This window comes from Puma concolor, chromosome A2 (assembly GCF_028749965.1).
Source record: "Puma concolor isolate L17-30 chromosome A2, mPumCon1.1.hap2, whole genome shotgun sequence".
Taxonomy (NCBI): domain Eukaryota; kingdom Metazoa; phylum Chordata; class Mammalia; order Carnivora; family Felidae; genus Puma; species Puma concolor.
In genome coordinates this window covers 27,067,399-27,089,346 of record NC_141668.1, presented here as the reverse complement: position 1 = coordinate 27,089,346, position 21,948 = coordinate 27,067,399, and the positions used below count along the sequence as shown (strand labels likewise).

Below are 21,948 nucleotides of genomic sequence, written 5' to 3'. Positions count from 1 at the left end.
GTAGAGAAAATGAACAAAACCAAAAGCTACTTCTATTTATTTATTTATTTATTTATTTATTTATTTATTTATTTATTTTTTGAGAGAGGGAGAGAGAGAGCATGCTAACGTGAGTGGGGAGGGGCAACGAGAGACAGAGAATCCCAAGCAGGCTCTGTGAAATTAGCTTAGAGCCCAACGTTGGGCTTTCAATCTCATGGTTCCTAAGATCATGGCCTGAGCTAAAATCAAGAGTCAGACACTTAATGGACTGAGCCACCCAGGCACCCAAAACCAAAAGCTTCTTCTTTGAAATAACAAATAAAATTAACAAACCCCTAGTTAGGCTACCCAACAACTCTATATCTCTCTTTGCCTCTCTGTCTCTCTCTATCCATTGATCACACAAATAACTAATATCAGAAATGAAAGGTGATCACCACTACTAACCCCATGGACATTAAAACTAAAATATAAAATGAGAAACTCTATGCCCAGAAATTTGATAATTTAAAAAAAAAAATTTTAACGTTTATTTATTTTTGAGACAGAGAGAGACAGAGCATGAGTGGGGGAGGGTCAGAGAGAGAGGGAGACACAGAATCTGAAACAGGCTCCAGGCTCTGAGCGGTCAGCACAGAGCCCGACGCGGGGCTTGAACTCACGGACCGCGAGATCATGACCTGAGCTGAAGTCGGGCGCTTAACCGACTGAGCCACCCAGGCGCCCCTAGAAATTTGATAATTTTGATGAAATAGGCCAATTCCTTGAAAGATACAATCTACCAAAATTCATGCAATGAGAAACGGATAATATAAATTCACCTACATAGATTAATAAAGAATTGAATCAATAATTACTACTAATCTTCCAAAAAAAAGAAAATACTAAGAAAAGATGGGTTCACGCGTGAGTTTTGCTAACATTTGAGGAAGAAATGATACCAATTCTCTACATTCTTTTCCAGAAGAGATTTTAACTCATTTGATGAGGCCAGAATTACCATAAAACTAAAATGAGATAAATTAAGAGAATAGAAAATTAAAAACCAGTTATTTCTCATGAACGTAGATAAAAATTGTCAACAAAATAATTATCAAATCAAATCCAACAATGTATAAAAATAATTATATATTATTATCAAGTGGGATTTATTACAATTATGTAAGTCTGGTTTAACATTAGAAAATCAACCAGTAAAATCCACAGTGTAATCTGCATCAGTAGATGCAGAAAAGTATTTGACAAAGTCCAGTACCCCTTCATGAATAAAAACTCTAAGTGCTAGGAATAGAATGAGACTTTCTTGACTTGAAAAAGAACATGTACAAAAACCTTCAGCAATAGAATGCTTCATTGTTAAAAGTTGAATGTTTTCCCTTTAAGACTGGTAATGAGACAAGAATGTTTGTTCTCACCATACTTATTCAAAATGGTGCTGGAAATTCTAACCAGCACAATAGGGCAAGGCAAGAAAAAGTGTAAAAAACATACAAATTGCGTAGGATGAAATAAAACTGTTCTCATTTGCAAAGGACATTATAGTCTGCATGTAAAACCCTGAGTAATATTCAGAGGAACTCCTACAACTAAGTGAATTCAGCAACGTCTCAGGATACAAGATTAACACAAACAAATCAATCTTATTTCTACATATTAATAATGAATATATGGGTACCAAAATTAAAAAAAAAAACTTTTACAATGGATACAATGAAAATTAAATGCTTGGATATATCTAACAAAACATGTAGGAACTATATGTTGAAGATTACAAAATCCTCATGAAAGATATCAAAAAAGACCTAAATAAATGGAGTGAAATACCGTGTTCATGGATTAGAAGACTCAATGTTGGTAAACTGTCAGTTCTCTCCAAATTGATCTATAGGCTTAATTCAATTTCTATTAAAATCTTAGCAAGTGTGCCTGGGTGGCTCAGTTGGTTAGGCATCTGACTTTGGCTCAGGTCATGATCTCATGGTTAGTGGATTCGAGCCCCACGTCGGGCCTGTGCCTGGAGCCTGCTTTGGATTCTGTGTCTCCCTCTCTCTCTGCCCCTCCCCTACTTGTGCTCTAGCTCTTTCTCTTTTAAAATAATAAAATAAACAATAAAATTTTTTTTTTGAAAAGAAAAATTTTGGCAAGTTCTTTGTAGACATTTTAGGTATATTCTAAAAATTATATGGACAAGAACAAGACCTATTATAGATATAACAATTTTGAATAATAGTAATGAAGTAAGATTAATTACTCTACCAATGTTAAGGTGTACGGTTACAATTATCAGCGAATTTTGGTACCAGAAGAGGGATAGATAGATCATTGAAATAGCTCAATGGAAAAGAATAGAAAACCCAGAAGTAGTTTTGCACAAATATGCCCTACTGATTTTTTACTAAACAAAATTGATGAAACAAGATTGGCGCAACAACAATCTATCCAATGGAGGAAGAATAGCATTTTCCAAAAATTGAACATGCATAGACTGTACCCCCACCCCTTCCAAAAAACCCTCAGACTTTATACTTTATACCAAAATTAACTCAAAGCTGATCATGGAGTTAATCGTAAGCATGAAAATATAAAACATTTACAAAAAGTAAAAAAGAAGAATATTTATTGCTAGGCAAAATGTTCTTAGACTTCCTTAGCCTTAAATGCATGATCTGTATGAATGAAAAATTGATAAATTGCCCTTTTTGAGATTAAAAACTTTTACTCTATGGAAAACCCTATTAAAAAGGTGAATAGATAAATTACAGATTTGGAGAAAATGTTTGCAAACCACATTTCTGACAAAGGACTGGTATCTAGAATATATGAAGAACTCCCTAAACTCAATAGAAAAATGTAAAAAAATTCAATTAGAAAATGAGCAAAATACATGACTAGACATTTAACTGTAAGGTAAATACGGGAAGTAAATATATTCACTAAAAATGTTAAACATCATTAGTCATTAGGGAAAAGTAAATCAAAACCACAGCTAACACTATCTGCCTATCAGATTGGCTAAAATAAAGAATAATAATACCAGATTATGGTGAGGTTACAGAAAAATTGGATCACTTATACACACTACTAGTGGAAATGTAAAATAGTATACCCAGTCTGGAAGATTATAATAGTTTCTTAACCAATTAAACATATAATTACCATGTGTCCTGGTAAATTTAATCCTGGGCATTTGTCCCAAAGACCTAAGACTTATATTCATACAAAACCTATAACAAATGCTTATAGTAGCTCTGTTTATAATATCCCCCAGATGAAAGCAACCCAAATGTCCTTAGATAGGTGAATGGTAAAACAATCTGTGGCAAATCTATACCATGGAATACTACTTGGAAAAAAAAAAAAAGTATTGATAACACAAAACTTATTTGAATCTCCAGATAATTGTGGTAAGTAAAAAAAGGCCAATCTGAAAATACAGTATGATTAAATTTATATAACACTCTTGAAATGATTGGATTATAGAGCCATACAACAAAGTTAGTGATTGGTAGGGCTTACAAAATAGAGGGAGAGAGGTGGATGTGGCTTATAAAAGGGTAGCATAAGGCATCCTTGTGATGAAACTGTTACTTTGAATGTGATGATAGTCATATGATTCTACCTATAAAATAAAGTGGCACAGAACTCAATACACACACACGCGTATGCACACACAAATTAAAATTGCTGAAATGCAAACATGGATGGTGGATTCTATCAATGTCAATTTTCTGGTTGTGTTTTCTTACTCTAGCTATGCAAGATGTATTATTCTCTGTATTATGTCTTAGAACTGAATGTGAATTTACGATGATCTCAAATTAAATACTTTTAAAAGGACTTAAACATTAAAAAGAAAGCTTTTATAATTTAAAACTTTTAATACCTTTAAAAACAAAATGAAGACTACAAAATATTCCAGATTAGAGCATAGATAATTATATATAATTCAACTTTACACAAAGCTTCAATTTATAATATCTTAATTACTAAACTGTTATTTTAAGTTCTATTTTATAATGTCAGTGAAGAAAAAAATTGAAGATAATTTTTGTATGTCTGAATTCTTTTAAATATCTACCAGAAAATGATGAAAATGTGACATTTTGCTCCTAAGAGGGCCATCTATTTGTACCTCAAGCAAATTGCAAACATGTGAAACTCTTCCTAATTGAATTGTTTTATTAAGGTAGTTGTGAAAGTTTAATTCATGCAAGTGACATTTAGTAAAATATCTTTTCCCATTCGTTAGCTTGTTTATCCTTACTCAACGGTGTACTACAACAAATTTACCACAAAGAGTAACTTGAACGGTTGCTTGTTTTTAAGGACATTTTTATTTGCTGTTTTTACATTTATAAATGTCTTAATGCTGGCTCTAGTAATTTTTCATTAGAAAAATGAATCTCTTAGATAACCGATTAAACAAGACAGTCTGTAGTGTCTTTAACTGCTAGCCATATGTAGTTCTGTTTATTTTGCAATCACCTAGCACATAATCATATTCAGCTATATTACCAATGGCAATAAAAATTCACTTAGAATGTACATGCTAAATGCTGCTTCTGTTATCTCCTGGTTTAGAATCAGAAAAGAAACAACCTGAAGTCATTGATATTCATTTCAGTGCACTCAAAAGACATTAATATTTGAGGTGCCTAATAAAGTAAGTATGAATTATAAAGAATTAAGACAAGTTTGTATAAAATGGACTTTCTTCCAAACTCTTATGATTGGGTCTAGTGTGTCAAGAGGAGTATATACCATGGGGCGCCTGGGTGGCACAGTCGGTTAAGCGTCCGACTTCAGCCAGGTCACGATCTCGCGGTCTGGGAGTTCGAGCCCTGCGTCAGGCTCTGGGCTGATGGCTCGGAGCCTGGAGCCTGTTTCCGATTCTGTGTCTCCCTCTCTCTCTGCCCCTCCCCCACTCATGCTCTGTCTCTCTCTGTCCCAAAAATAAATAAATACGTTGAAAAAAAAAAATTAAAAAAAAAAAAAAAAAAAAAGAGGAGTATATACCATTGATATACCCAGGTAGAATGACCTGTGAGGACCATGTACAGATCACAAACTTACCAATCCATATTCCGACTTCTTTCCCCTAAATTTCCCTTATTTTGTTGAGAAGGTCAGAACCTCAGGTCACCATTAAGCCTCTGATAGCCATCTTGGAGCTCTGATGTCAAGCTATGAAGGCAGTTTTTCTGGCTTTAGCATTTGCCTATTGACAGGCTCCCCAGGAAGCTGTGCTGAAGATTATAAATTGCCCTTGAGCTAGTCATACAATTTATCTTCCAGAAGCCAGGGTTGAATGGCTATTTTATTTTCTTTCATTCACTTTCTTTTTATTCTTTATTATTTCCCCTAAATTTTATTCTATTTATGTAGAGGTAAATGCAAATCACCATCAATGGCAAAGACCCTTTTTATTGCTATGCTTATATTTACATGATCCAACTTTTCATTTATTTTCATTAATGAATGTGAGCTCTCCCTCAAATCACCCATTCTTCCTTTGAAATACACTTATAAAGAATGAAAATCATAATATTCTCCATGTAATTCATTTGATTTTTCCTAGTTTTTCAAAATACTGTAGTGTATAACTGAGGGAAAATAATTTGTACCAGTATTGTTATTGAATCATGTTTGGAATGTTACTGGGACATATATGAAATTTCCAGTTCACTCTGTTTACTTCACAAAGACTAAATACACTTGAATTTGTGATAATTTTTTCATAAGAGATGTTGTCTAGGGTTAGGCAAAATCTATTAGTTATCCAAAGTATAAAAAATATATGTTGAAAAATTAACTTGCATGAAAGTGACATACTTTACTAAAATGGGAATATGTGGAATTCAATGTTAATAAGTTTAATCAATACCTTAAAAAATTTTTTAACATTTGTTTATTTTTGAGAGAGACAGAGACAGAGTGTGAGCGGGAGAGGGGCAGAGAGAAAGGGAGACAGAATCTGGAGTAGGCTCCAGGCTCTGAGCAAGCTGTCAGCACAGAGCCCCACACGGGGCTCGAACCCACAAACTGAGAGATCATTACCTGAGCCGAAGTCAGACACTTAACCAACTGAGCCACCCAGGCACCCCAATCGATAACCTTTAAAGGAGTGTAAAGTTTTATTGGATGAGTTTCCATACACTTAAATCATTTTTGAATTCTAAAACTGTATTTCACGTGTTTGAATATGAAAATGGAAGTGCTTTGTAGAAATTTTAATAGCCAATGCAATTTTATTTTAGTTGCTTTAATGTGTTTAACATTTAATACTGTTTTGAACTAGAGACTTTTTTTTCATGTTAGTAGCCCCAGACTATTCTTCAGCAAATCTTGTGTACTAGAGCAACTCCTCATTAAACAGAGATGGCTTCTGACCATTTGTCTTCTCTTAAACTATAACTTTTTACAAGCCTTAGATATGGTGTCATTTTTTTCATTTAGAAGATTTAAGTGTTTTCTTATATATCTAAACAATCTCAAACTTACAAAAACAAGAGATAAAGAAAAATTATTCCTGAGTTATTTGACAACAAGTTATTAACTTAATGCCCATCATCACTGAATACTTCAGGATGTATTTTCTACATAAAAGGACATTCCCCTACATAACTGCAGTGGGACCAATATAATAAATAAATTTACATTGATACATTACTATCATCTGATCTTTACAGCCTGTTCCATTTTACCAATTGCCTCTCCATTATTTGTTAATAGAGAAGGTGTCAACTTCAGAATCTTAATTTAGATGTCATACTTCTTTAATCTCCTTCATTCTGGAGCTGTTTCTCAGCCTTTCCTTGACTTTCAGTAGCTTAATACATTTGAAAATTACAGCTTAATTGTGATACTACCTTACGATTATATGCAGGTTGAACTTTTTGACGAGAATATCACAGATACGTGTTGCATGGTCTTCGTTGCATCCTATCAAGTAGCACAAGATTTCCGTTTGTATCATGATTGATGATGTTCACTTTGATTATTGATTAATGTGTTGTCTGCCAGACTTCAACACTGAAAACTTATTTTTGCTCCTTTGTAAATGTGACTTAGAGAAAGGCACTTTAAAAATATATAAATATCTTTACTCATTAAACTTTCAACTTATTTATTTATTTACTCTTACATCTGTATTATGGGTGAAGGAAAAAAACAAATCCCAGTTTGCCCAGGATTGAAGGGTTTCTCAACATGCAGGGCTTTCGGTACTAAAAGTCAAACTGTATTGGGCATATGTACTTGTCTTTATATTGAAAAATGTTCCTATTTATATGGAGTAAATACATAGACATGAAATGCCTGGGAATGATGATAATTATATGCTTAATATTTTATGAGACTTCCAAGTATTTTTCCGAAGTAGCTGTTCCATTTTAAGTTCCTACCAACAATGTATTACATTTTAGCAGCATCACATCTACTACAAAACTTTGTATAGACAGTTCTTTAAAAAAAAAGAAAGTTTATTTGTTTATTTTGAGAGAGAGAGAGACAGAGACTGAGTGTGGGAGGGGCAGAAGGAGAGGGAGAGAAAGCATCCCAAGCAGGCTTCATGCTCAGCACACAGAGCCAGACTTGGCTCAAGGTCATGACTTGAGCTGATATTGAGCCAGATCCTCAACTGACAGAGCCACCCAAGCACCTCTGTATAGACAATTCTTAACTTTTTAACCATTTCAATAAATGTGTAATAATGTGAAGTTACGATTTTGATTTGCATTCCCTTGATGACAAATGATGTTAAACACTTTTTCATGTGTTTATTGGTCAATTTATCTGTCCAAATATTTGTACTTTTTTAATGGACTGTTTGCCCTCTTATAAATGGTTCATAAGATTTCTTGATATATTCTGGCTACAAATATGTCACATATATGTACTGAAACTATTCCCATTTGGCGGCTTGAATTTTTGTTTCCTTAATGGCATCTTTTGAAGATAAAGTGTTCCTATTTTGAGACTCCAATTTCCTAATTTTTCAATTCGGACTTGCATTTCTTGTGTCTTACCTAAGAAATCTTTGCCTATCGAAGGCAATAAAAATGTTCTTTTATGTTTTCTTCAGGAAGTTTTTATAATATTAACTTTTAATTTTAGTCTCTGATCTGTTTCAAGTTAATTTTTGTGTGTGTTCATTTTTCTCCTAAATATAAAACCAAATGGTTCTAGCATGAGTTTTTGCAAAAACTTTTCTTTTGTCATTGAATTGCCTTAACATCTTTGTCACAAATCAATTAAAAACTTATGGTTGGGTCTGTTTCTGAATTCTGTTCTGTTCCATGTATCTGTTCCACATATCTCCATTCTTTCACCTATATCATATCATATCAGACCACTGGATACTTGTTTTTCACAACCTCTTTGGTTCTAGTGGGTCATTTATTTCTATAAAATTTTAGAATCACCATTAATTTCTCCAAAAGTATCTGTAGTAATTTTGATAGTTATTGTCTTGAATCCATAAAGTGATTGATTCTCCCAAAATATAATGAGATGCATTCAATTTTAGTGTCCTTTAACTTGAGTTGGCAGTGTTCTGTAGATTTTGGTGTGGAGATACTGCATGGCTTTTGTGAATTTATTCCTAAGTGAATCCGTTTCTTCTATAGTGAAGGAAACTTTTAAGTTTTATTTTTCAGTTCTCTGCTATTTTAAAAAGTATACACTTCTTACAAGCAAAATATATATATTCTAACTTTTGATATCCCTTTCTATTAATTATATCATCTGTATCATACTTGGGTCAATTTTTATTGTTTGTCTTATTGTAATCAGGAGTCCTATTTTCTGCTTCTTTTCCTGCCATAGTTTTTAGTAGGAGGCCTGAGATCATAGATTTTCCTTATGGGTGCTGGATATTTCTGCATGCTATAAATATTCTTGAGTTTGTCCTTGGATGCTATTAATGTCTTCAGAAGCACTTTAAAACGTTAGGCCTTGCTTTTAAGCTTCTCAGTGGGGCCAGTGCATTTACTTCATCTAAGATTGTTTACCCTCCCATCTGAGACAAAACCCGTCTGAGTATTTGAGCCAATGCCTCATGCAGTGCGAGGTTTTCTAATCTGGCTTTTGTGAACAAACATTATTCTTGGTAGTTTGTGAGCTGGGATTGCTTTTCCCTTTAATCCTTTCAGATAACTCTTATTGTTCCATTGTCTAAAAATGTCTTTACTTCATATTCATTCTTGAAAAGTAATGTCATTGAATATAGAATTCTGAATTGGCACATTTATTTCCTTTTTATTTCAGCACTGCAAAGATATTATTTCACTGTCTTTTGACCTCCATGGTATCTGTTAAGAGGTAAGTGATCATTCCCATTATGTTTCATGTTTCTATAGTATATAATTTTTATATGAATTTTTTTTATTGCTCCTCCTTTCCTAAAATCTTTCTGCTTTCGTTCACTCTCCATAGCTCTCACTTGAGGTTCCCTCCAAGATTTTATAACTATTATTTGCTGCAGAATCAGCTTATTGAGAATTTGCATCCCATTAGAGGTACCTCCTTTTGTACTTAGGCAGGGAGATAATAGAGGGCGGGGAGATGACATATTTAAAGTATTTTAAAAAATAAAATAATAAAGATAAATAAAAAAGACTACCAACCAAGAAACCTATTTCACAAAAACCATCATTCAAAAATGAAAGAATAATTAAGACATTACTAAACAAAAACTAAGAGAATCCAGTGTTTGTATATCTGCCCTATTAGAAATGCTAATGGGAGTTTTTCAGGCTGAACTGAAAGGACAATAGATAATAACTCATAACTGCATGGAGAAATAAAGAGTGGTGAAGATGATGACACATTTAAGTATTAACGTTAAAATGTATATAATCTTGTTTGAAACTCTTCTGTATTCTCATTTAAAAGACAAGTGCATAAAACACTAACTATAAGGCTATATTGATGGGCTATGATGTATAAAGATGCAATTGGTGTGACAATAGTATTACAAAGGAGGGTGGAAGGAAGGGAACTCTACTGGAGGAAAGACTTTGTGTACTAATAAAATTAAGTTGATATTAATTAAATGATGTTGTTTTAAATGTTGGAAGTTAATTGGAATCCCAAGGGCAACTACTAAGAAAAGAACTCCAAAAAAAGAGACAGAGAAGAAACAACACAGGAACTAGAATGATATATGAGAAAACATCTACTTAAAATAAACATCTATGTAAAATCAGAGGTTGCTAGAATTGGTTTTTAAAACCCTGACTCACTGTATCTTATTCAGATTCCAAGAGAGCTGGAGTGGTAATCCTAATATCAGATGAAATATATATTAAGAAAATATTACTAGAGAAAGAAAAGACATTTTATAATGGCAAATGTTTCAATAAATTAAGAAGATGTAGCAGTTAAAAAAAAAGATGTAACTATAATAGCCATATATGAACGTAATAGCAGACCACAAAACATGAAGCAAAACTGATAATTGAAAAATACATAATTAAACAACATCCCTGTATTGCAAAAGGTGAAAAGATTTTAAATCAATCATCTAAACTTCCAAGTTAAGAAAATACAAAAAAAAAAAAAAAAAGCCAAGTTATACACTAAGTAAACATAGGAAAGGAAATAATAAAGACTAGAATGGAAGTAAATAAAACAAGGAAGAAAATAGTGGTGGATAAAATAATCAAAACTAAAGATCTTCAAAAATATTAACAAATTTAACAAATCTTTAGTTAGACTGGCAAAGAAAAAGAAGAGAGAAGACCCAAATTACTAAAATAGAAAATGAAAGACAGAACATTACTTCTGACATTACAGAAATAGAAAGGTCATAAGGGAGTAATGTCAAGAATAGTATATCAATAAATTAGGTAACTTAGATGTGCCAGTTTTTTTTCTGTGATGTTTGGCAGGAGCAGAATAGCTTTCATTGAAAAGTTTTTTCATCTTGTTAAGCATCCTCTTTTCTTGTCCTTTGGCTAAGAAATAACAGGTTTGTTGTTGTTGTTGTTGTTGTTGTTGTTGTTGTTGCTGTTGTTTGGGTCTGCAGTAAGTTGATATTTCCAGATTGCCTTCTTCAGCTCCAGTGCTGAGATATATGAGATAAAAAGAAACCCTGAGGGAACTTTGTGCCATTTCTTGTGTCCCAATGTCCCTAGCGGGTCTGTCTTCTCTTTACACTTTAGATTTTTTTTTTCTGCTTTGTATGTAATCCTCAAGATTCTTAGTTAATCATAAATTAAGTATTATAGATGGTTAAATAAATGATTTGGATTAAGGAGTGTACTTACTGTGATGAGCACTGAGTGTTGTATGGAAGTGTTGAATCATTGAAACTAATATTATGCTGTATGGTAACTAACTGGAGTTTAAATAAAAACTTCAAAAAAGTATTAGAAATATGTCTCTTCCATCTTCCTGGAGGTGTAAGCTTCCCTCAGTTTTAAATGCAATGTTAAAACCACCTGTTTGTTTTTAATATTTCTGATTTATTATTATTAGAAAACTTTACCCATGTCATATTACTATTTAGAAATTTTAAAGACTTTCTGACCTCAAGCATATTCATTTTTTGTAAATGATTCATGTGTGATAGACAGAATTGGTTAATGTCACACTTAGGGTATCTCTCTAAATATCTATTAGATAAAGTTTGTTAACTGGTTTATTGGAATCCTATATATTTTTATAATTAAAAAAATAATTTATATTTTATTTTTTTTTTATTTATTTTTTTTTTTATTTTAAATTTTTTTTTTTCAACGTTTATTTATTTTTGGGACAGAGAGAGACAGAGCATGAACGGGGGAAGGGCAGAGAGAGAGGGAGACACAGAATCGGAAACAGGCTCCAGGCTCCGAGCCATCAAGCCCAGAGCCTGACGCGGGGCTCGAACTCACGGACCGCGAGATCGTGACCTGGCTGAAGTCGGACGCCTAACCGACTGCGCCACCCAGGCGCCCCAATTTATATTTTAATCTAATGATTAGAGGGTTAGACAGTAAAACCATGGATTGCGGTGGCTTGTTTTGTTAGTGTTCTGAAAGACAAGCAAACATTTCTAATAAATTTTAACTTTATAAACGAACAATGCCGTGCAATATGAGTTGTACATGATGCCAAATGTCATATGATCACAACTAAGCAGTGGTTCTTCTCTCTCTCTCTCTCTCTCTCTCTCTCTCTCTCTGCGGGATTGTGGGTGATCGTCCCCCATGCTCAGATGCTCACTTTCAGGCCACGGTGTTTGGCAGAAATCAGTGATTTTTCAGAACATTGGACAGTGCCCACAACTGGTACTAGTGTATTTTTTGTCACTTCAAAACACCTATGAACAGTCCTTTGCTTTTCCATACAAGAGTAAGCTTAGGAATGCTTTGCTTCATTCTAGGTCAGGCTGCCTGCAGATAGAGACCCTTTCCTCTGCTGTCTTATTGCCAGTTACGTTAAATACGGTATATGGCAAGAATTTATTAATACTGTACCGTAGTCAACATTTGTGTGAGCTCATACAATGGCCCCCATGGAGAAAAAAGATTCCATTGAGCCAATAGATAGCAGTGACTCAGTTAGTGATAGTGAAAGTCTTCCTACATAATAACCCTCCTCTCTCTTGTCTGTCTCATAAGCCATGAAGGTTTTCAAAGGTGAGTGCAGGTTAACTTGTTTATTTTTCTTTGTATTTAGTATTTTCTTTATTATTTTGTATTACAGTATTGTAATCATTTTTATATGAATATTTTTGGATTGTGGAATGAATCAGCTGAGTTTCCATCATTTCTTATGGGGAAATTTGCTTTGATATATGAGTGCTTTGGATTACAAGCATGTTTCTGGAAGGGATTATGCTCGCAAACCAAGGTTTTCTGTATTACAATGTCACTATCAGATTCTAGGTCAATTTGCTTCTCCTTAGTATTCGGTTCTTAATTTTTCTTTATAGATTTCAAGTTTTGTTGTTAGGCTAATACAACATCTTAGTTTTTATCTTTAGTTTTGAACATTGTTCCTTTTATAGTGATATACTATACCTTGGTATTACTCTCATTAGTACTTGTACATGAGTATCTGTTTCTTCTGATAGCAATATTTCTTTTACAGATTTCTTTAATATTTATCTGTTATATATTTACCCATTTTTTATTCTTGGAGTTTCAAGCCACTTAATATTAGCGTTTCCTTGCATTTTTTTCATTTTATTTGATTTTGTGTATTTTAGGTGAATTTAATCCATGTTAAATCGACGTATTTAAACTAATTTGCACTATGCTTGTTGTGTTTTCTATTTGCCGTAAATTGTCTTATACTTTCTCATTTATGACCTTCCTTTCTTGTCACAGTGTGTTTTTTCATTTGGTAGATTAACTTTCTTTGTAATGGTTAACTTAACATTCTAACACTGTATATCACTCATAAGGTAATTAAAGTTATTAAGCGTATCTGTCTTCCTCACAAACAAGACAATTACCTTGGTATGCTTAAACTACTCATTGAAATATTTCCCATATTCCTTGTTACTGCCTGTAGTTTTCTCTGTAGCTATTAGTTAAACACAAAATAATTTTACATAGTCTCTATTTTTTATAGGAAATTCTGATTTATGTACATTAACATGCATATTTTATTTTACAAATTTATTTTTCAGATTCCATTTTGACAGCCGAAGCATCATTTTATTCTGAAGCCTAGCTAAGGTGTTTTGTCGCATATGAAGTGACACAGGGTTTGTCCAACTAAACAGTGAACATCTAGACTCTACTAGGTTTAGATCTGCAACTTTTATTCTGTAAATGGTATAAAACACCACTACCCACACCACCTCTCCAAACATATGTCCTAATCGACTTCTGCTTTTGTCTCCTCATCTGTTTCTCTTGTTTTTCAGTTCAGCTTTATGTTTTTATCATGTTTACAATATTTTTGTTTCTGTTGCTGGCCTGTTATTGGTGGAGTTTCTTTTGAAATCATACCACCATCAAGGGGAATTTGAGAATTTTAACTTTATTCTGCCATTTTCCTTTTAACTAGTGCTTCATCAGTTACCTGGTGATATTGTTAAAAGTTAGTGGATCTGGGTGGAGCCTAGGATTGTGCACTTCTAGCAAGCTCTCAGGTTTTGCCCCTGCAGCTGGTCGAAGGACCACACTTTGAGTAATAAAGCTTTATTTATTTCCACTGTTTTCTTGCAGAGATGAGATTGACAATTACAATATTCTGCTTATTTTGATCATGTTTGACCAAGAGCTCAATATAAGCTCTTTGTTCTTTGGGACTAGTCAAGTTTGCCCCTGCCTTGGAATTAGCCTTTTTAGGAAAGAGAGTAGGCTTTCAATCATTTAAAAATTAATTTTGAGACATTTGATGACAGGTGCACTTCCATCTCTGTTCTCTTACGTTTAAAACAAATAACTTGTCTAAATGACAAAATGTGTCAGTTTACTACTTGTAACCGATCTATACAAATTATCTCAGAAAATTAAATGGAAATTGGGATTTGTGGATAAAATATAGTAGTAGTTCATGACCAGCACATGCTCTATAATAAAGCATTTCTTTATTTTTCAGTTACAGACTTGACAGATATCTTTAATGTCAGTCAGGGAAATAGAATTGTTCTATCTGTTTCTGTAGATTTACAACAAAATTTGTGTACAAAAGCATAACTAATTCTAAGATTTGTGAAACTTTGAATAATACATTTTTGCTAAGTCTCTGTAGTAATGTGATAATGAAACCAATGCCTGACATTCATATAAAACCCTTAAAAACACATTTATGTTTCAAAGCAAAAGTCACCCTTGTCATCCTTGGCATTCAGATTTTCTCAGTTTGTGGACATTTGCTGATATTTTACCCATTCCTCAAATAACCCAAGGCTGTTCTGCCTGTTTAGTTGTCTTATTTGTATGGTAGTGTCATAACAATAAAGTTCTTATTAAAGCAACTGATTTTAATTGCGCAATGAATACTAAAAGAATGGAATCAGTGAAGTTGTGACTGCTTACATTTCATGCACATGGTACTCTGGTGGAAAAAAATTGCTGCCAGGTGGCTAGTAAATGATGAGTTTACATCATAAGTTTCTGATAGAGACCAAAATATATTAATTCATGAGTAAGAGTAAGGATTTTTAGCAGATTCTCTTTTCTTATTAGGAAAAGTCCAATTTTTCCTAAGGAGTAATATTTTACATAATCAAATGGCCTTGAGGAATTCCACCAATGTCATTTATAGGTACAAACAAGCCTTCCTCTAGCATTAGTCATACAGTGACATTGAAAACTCTTTGGCTTATATAAACATATTCATTGTATTCATTAAAGTAAAATTCCATTCCCTTTTGCTTTCAGTTCCATATGTCTCTAGTCCAGTACCAAGTCAGTGACGCAGCACAAGAATCTTGCCCCAAACACACATTTGCTTATTTTGGATCCTTTCTTGCACTGTGTCATAGAACAGCTGGTCAAGGATAGCTACCTTCTGTGGCTGTAATCCTAGTGCTTGGGGATAGTTCCTTCTATTTTAATATGAAAAAAGAAATACTGTTTTCTTTTAGACTGCTAGAATAATCTTATATCATTAAATTGTTACTATAAAATAATTAGGGAGATTATGAGAATTAGAAAACATCACTAGAACAGACTGTTGAATAGATAATGTCATGACAACATTGAAAATGGGCTTGCTTTCTCTGCTCAGAATTAATATTTGTCAGCTATCATTTCAAAATGCCAAGTTGAAAATTCCACTGACTATTTTTTTCAAATAATTAGGATTATTTAATTATAAGTAATATATATGCTGTTGATTCAGAAATAATGCATTAGAATTTCAGTATTTGTCCGTAAGAAAAATATTGACAGATTGGAAGTGAGGAGTAAAATAAAGACAAAAAAGTTATTTGTGAATAGCTGGGCCTATTTAAATATTTAATAGAGTCTATTTTAGAATTTTTGTATTGTGTTTCTTAGCTAAATATAATTGCTATTTGCATAATTTGCTGGAGGCAATTTTGAGTTTGTTGTGTAGGGACCAAAATAAATATTTCTAGTACTATTTTGGAAGCTAATTTCTTTGACTCCCACACCCCTCTTGCCTAATACAGGGTATTTTATTTACATTAAAACTACGATTTTCTAAAAGCCAGCTATAACGTGAAAATTTTAGAGGTGCAAAAAACAAAATTAAATCAGGTAACGTTAGCCTAAAATCAATAACATTTAGATTATATGCCAAACAAAATTTGTATTTTCTTTTCAAAGCTTTGATATTTCAAAATATATACCATTTTAGTATTCTATTTACTGTTTACAGGACTACAACAACAGATCATTGCTGCAGTTTATGTAAAGTAGGCCAACTGAAATGATGGTTACCAGCCTTTTAAACTACAGGGCATTGAAAAATGCCTGGGGTTTTGTTTTTTAATAATATTTGTGAAAACTGGGCTGTTTTGAAGACAGATACATAATCCTTCTCTATGCTTGGCACAGCTTGCTAAACCGAATCTAATGAAAAGAGAAAAGAAAGAGGAAGAGATAGTGAAAGGACCACATAAGCCAAAATTCTGTAAAACTCTGTGTGATGCCTCTGGAATAAATCTAGTACAGGAAACCTATGTTCAAGCACCCTGCAGAAACAGCCCTTGTTGATTTATGACCATATAGTATACATAAAAATAACTGAAATATCGTTATAGGACACAGATAAATAAGAGTAGAGATTGTTGCACACCAGTATTTCTTGGGAAGAAACATGATTAGAGCACTGAAAACAATCCAGCATGTTGAACTATAAAAAATTAAAGTTGAATCAAAAGCATCAGAGTAGGCAGCATCACAAACTCATTCTTCTTGTTTGAAGGTATAAGTTTGGGCAACTTTTGTGAAAATTCTTGAATTAGAGAGTTCTAAAAGTGTTTTTCTGGATACAGTATGTCAAACAATATTTTTAATATCAACCAACTTTTCATAGAAGTTATGCAGGAAAAAGTATTTGTTTCAGTGAAGAACGATTTTCCTCCCAGGCATAAGAAGTGAAAATCAGAAATGCAATAATTAAATCTCCAAATTCAGGGGATCCTTATTCTCTTTTCATTTAGCTACATTGGAAGAAAAAAAGAATGAAAATAATTTGAAAAAGTGAAAAGAGAAAAAGATAACAGAGGAAGGCATAAAAGGTAGTAGTTTTCCCCCCATAGAAATGGGAAAGTGGACTCAAAGCCACCAGAAGAGGGCGTAACCTCACCTGAAGCAATCAGTCTCAGAAAAATGAGTTCTAATAGATTTCTAATAATATATATCAAATATATATTCCAATTTTGGAAACATTTTATAGATTTATCTGCTTAAATAAATGTTTTAATGATATTTACACTAAAGTGAACACAATTACTTTTCATATCTTCCTTTTCACTGTAGACCTCTGTTCTTCAATATGGTAACCACTAGCTATATATTGCTTTTGAGTACTTTAAACGTAGCCGGTTTGAATTGATATGTGTAATTGTAAAGGGCCCCATATCAAAGAGTTAGGATAAAAAATGTAAAATATCTTATTAGCAATTTATATTGATTACATTGTAAAATTATAATATTTTCAATATATTGGTTTAAATAGAATATATTAAAATTAATTTTACCTGTTTCTTTAACTCCTATAATGTAGTTAATAGAAAATTTAAAATTATACACATGGCTAACATTTGTGGTACCAGTTATATTTGTATTGGACAGCTCTGGTGTTCTGACCAAGATCATCACATATGAAAGTGGGATCCATACCCAAAATCTGATAGAATTCAGTTCCTTTATAGAGACATGATATAATCATGCATGTACACTTACCTCTCAGGGACAGGGACACTTCCTTTTTTCAAACCAATCAAAATTTTAATAGATAATTATTATTTACTTTATCAGTATGAAAAAGGTGTTGTTAAGCAGTTGGGATAGTAGGTGACAAAAGAAAGACACAGACCTTCCAGTCATGATGTGTGTATTTTAGAGGAGGAGACAGAAAGTAAACAACATGAATTACAGAAATCAGCTCTCAGGTGTTACGGAGAAGCACAGTTTCTGCTTTGGATATGAAGGGGACCTAACCTAGTCAATATGTCTCTCCTGTTCCCAGGTACACCACTCTGAATATAAAAGATACTAATTTTTTAATGGAAATAAGGAAAGTGGTTATTTTATTTTTAATATTATCAGAAAATTGTGTGTTTAGCCATTAGGTTACATTTTAAAAATTATTTAATGTTCATTTATTTTGAGAGAAAAAGAGAGCAAGGGAGGGGCAGAGAGAGAGGGAGAGCGAGTGAGAGAGAGAATCCCAACCAAGTAGGCTCCACGCTGTCAGCACAGAGCCCAACACGGGACTCAAACTCATGGACCTGAGAGATCATGACATGAGCCGAAATCAAAAGTCGATGCTTAATGGTCTGAGCCACCCAGGTACTGCGGAGTAACTTACCCAGTAAGTTACATTTTTGAGTTAATATATCACATTTCAGGAAGTTTAAAATTTTAAAAACTGTATGTCAACGAAACTGTATATAGTCAAGACTTAATATAATCTGATTTTGTCTTTGAATAGTGGCCATACAATCTAGAAAATAAATGGTATCATTATATTTCTTTGTAGATTAGGCACTTTCATTATGCCTTTTAGGCTATGCTAAAGTTGAACTTTTTTCAGGTAAAAATCAGAGACATTTTGTCTAGGGAAGTGTATCACAGATTCATTTGCTGAGATTGATAGAACTGCTGTATTAATGTACTACATTCATTTCAATTTTGCAAAGCACATTGAAGTATGCATTGCTAGTGAGGGGCAACACATTGGAAATATCATGTATTGTGATTTATGTCAATAAACCGTTTCCCATGTCTGTTACTGTGTGTTTTCACATGTTGTCTACTGGCTTATGTTTCCAAACGTTGTAACCATCTTGCCCCTATCCAACTAGTGTAGTCTCTACTCTTCAGAAACCCTTATGGCTTATATCTATATAGATTTTCTTATAGGTGTGCTTCTACCATACATTATACTTTTATATTTGTTTACCTTTTCTTACTATACCCTAATATGCATGAAATGGCAGTTTATGAGCTTAATAGATCAGTGTCTTAATATATATCATTATTTCATAGAAACAGTGGTTTTCAGTACATGTTTATTGCATACGTGACTAAAGATTCATTTAAAAGAATGAAAATTTACTTTTTAGCAGGCATTTTTGTAGGCATTGTATATAGAAGTAAAAAGAGAAACAGAAGTATAAAATCTCAGTGATGTAAAAAGGTTTATATAGTCAGTGTATGTGAAAGCATTAATACATATAGATATCATAGAGGAATTTAATGCATAATATATATTCATATTGAAACCTCCAGGAAAACAAGGAGCTAAATGTTCTCTTGCATAATAGGCTTATTCTTTGTCTTGTAGAGAAAGTATTTAATAACTTTATTGATCTTGGTTATGGCAAATAACTTTTAAAACATACTGTTGGACAGGACTGTTGTTAAAGGTATGTGCATAAACTCGAACTTTATTTGATGCTGAAATAATGTTATTCTGGATATGTCTGTAAGTGTTTTTATAGAACATGATAGAAATAATCCTTAAAAAGTCAATGAAACAACCAAAAATCTATTGAAAGAATTTGCTGCTTGTAATTTATTAAGTGGGTTCTAGTTTTCAGGTACTAAAATGAAATAAATCACTCCATTTGTCTTAGCAGAGTAAGAGAACTCAGCAATTATTAAGGAATAAAAACATGAATTGATAAGTTGGAGATGTTTAGCGGGACTTATAACTCAATATTTTTGCTATATTTATTAATAGTAAGGAAAGCATGTGAAGAGACTGAGAGTGAAAGTTTAGACTCAGATGAGCCAAGAAATAAAAATAAAACAGTGAAAATTTAAAAAGGTAAAAGTTTGCAAAAAGTATTCTTTGTCAGTGGGAAGTTACCCTTTTTCCAGCTTTTTATTTTCTTAACTTTTATTAAAGCACACCTTTCTAGTTTTATTTCTGTTCTGCTCCAATGTACTTATTTAAGAAATATATAATGAGTAGCTAGTTCAGTAAGTAATATGGGCACTTGTGATGTGTCAGACACATGATAAAATATAATATCATTTAATAGTCAACCATATATTATAAGTGTAGATACCCCCTGTCCCTTATATAGGTTGGGATGCTAAATTCCAGAGAGATTAAATACCTTGCGTGTGGTTACATGATAGTGATAGAAATGAGAGTGAGAAAAAGGTCATTTTACCCCAAAACTCTAATTCTCAGATGTTATACATAGATTATAACTTGTTTCAGGCATTGAACTAGAAGCTGGATCTATAATGTCTTTATCTGTTTGTTTATTTTTTGCCTCCCTTCATCCAAAGGTAAATTCTTGATTCCCAATGCTTAAAATAATGACTGGCAATGTGGACAGTGTGAAATAATAATAATAATAATAATAATAATAATAATAGAAAGAAAGAAAGAAAGAAAGAAAGAAAGAAAGAAAGAAAGAAAGAAAGAAATCAGGGCTGGAAGGAAAGAAGGAGGAAGGGGGAAAAGGATAGGAAGGAGAGAAAACAGGAGAAAAGGAAAGAAGGAAGGAAGGAAAGGTTCTGAATGTGTCTGCGTGTTCCCCTCCTCTCTCACACTTGTTCCAGTCACTACACCTCACTAAGTATCACAGGCCTGGCAAGGGACAACCTAATTATTTTGTTTGTCTTATTTTGTATGCTTGTGAGATGTACAGTTTGAGCACTTTGAAATTTTTATCTGACCATTTTATTCTCTCACTCAAAAGCGAACCCTCATTGCCTAGAAGATATAATCCTAGCTTTAACAGTGACTTGTAGACAAATCGCTTTACAATTTGGTTCTAATTATCTCATTCCTCTCAGCCCACATTAGTGGTTTCAGTCAAGTTTGAGATTCTGAACTCTCATAGCTGACTATTACAAAATGATGACACACACTGTGACATTTATACGATATTCCTTTGCTTTGAATGCCATTTTCTGCCCTTTCTTCCTGAAAAGCTTCCGCTCACCCTTCAATATCACCTTCCTTGGAAACCTCATAGCAGAATGCTGCACACTCAGCTCTCTGGTCTGGAGACCCTGACCCAGCAGCCCATCCTTATATTTTTATATCCTTTAACACATTGTATGGTCGTAATTGTTTACATGTATGAGATGAAAAGTCTAAAATGTTGAGGATCATGTCTTCTTCATCTTTAAAAATGCCATAGCTGAGTGTTTGACACATGGAGTGGGTTCAATATATTTTTGTCAATTATATGAATAAATTGTCTACTGGATTTCAAAATGGGCACGATAGGATGAAATGTAAAAGCCTTGCTAGGGTTATACTTAAATTGTTCATCATGAAATCCAAATGACAGAGAAAAAGAGGCCTATCTTTTTTTCAAAAGAGAAAAACTTACTGTAATGAATATTAAATCAGACTATCAGTATTATTCAACAAAGCCCTATTGCAATAAATTTTGTGTTCTAACACTGTCCAAAAGAATGTTTTTGTAGTCTCTTTTATGTACTTATAATATATATGCTATTTCTATCAGGGATGTTGTGCTCATTTATTTATCCATTCATCAATTTATGAAACAGTGTTATTGGGTGACAGGGTGTTATGGTGTGGAATATAAACTACATCAGATATTGATTGCTTTTTGTGTGAGAAGGCCTTGAAGCTGGTGTGAGCGGAGTAAAAGTCTTGTGTGGCTGTAACGGAGTGAGCAAAGGAGGTGTGAATAAAAACAGTGAAAATTGCTGAGAGTAGATTTTAAACACTGTCAAAACAACAACAAAAAAGGAGCTAACTATGTGAGGTAATGGATGTGTTTGATACCTTAATCTTGGTATAACCATTCTATAATGTATATATACATTCTATAATGTACATCCAGTCTTCAAGATGTACATTTTAAATATGTGTAAATAT

General features: G+C 33.0%; 1 long non-coding RNA gene across 1 annotated transcript in view; it reads left to right on the top strand.

Annotated features, from left to right (window-relative positions):
- Positions 1–21,948, top strand: part of LOC147583078 (uncharacterized) — a 551,991-nt gene that overhangs the window by 152,347 nt on the left and 377,696 nt on the right. Inside the window, exon 3 of the long non-coding RNA XR_015242787.1 lies at positions 9,250–9,303. This is a non-coding gene — a long non-coding RNA (uncharacterized LOC147583078). The remainder of the gene's footprint in view (positions 1–9,249; positions 9,304–21,948) is intronic.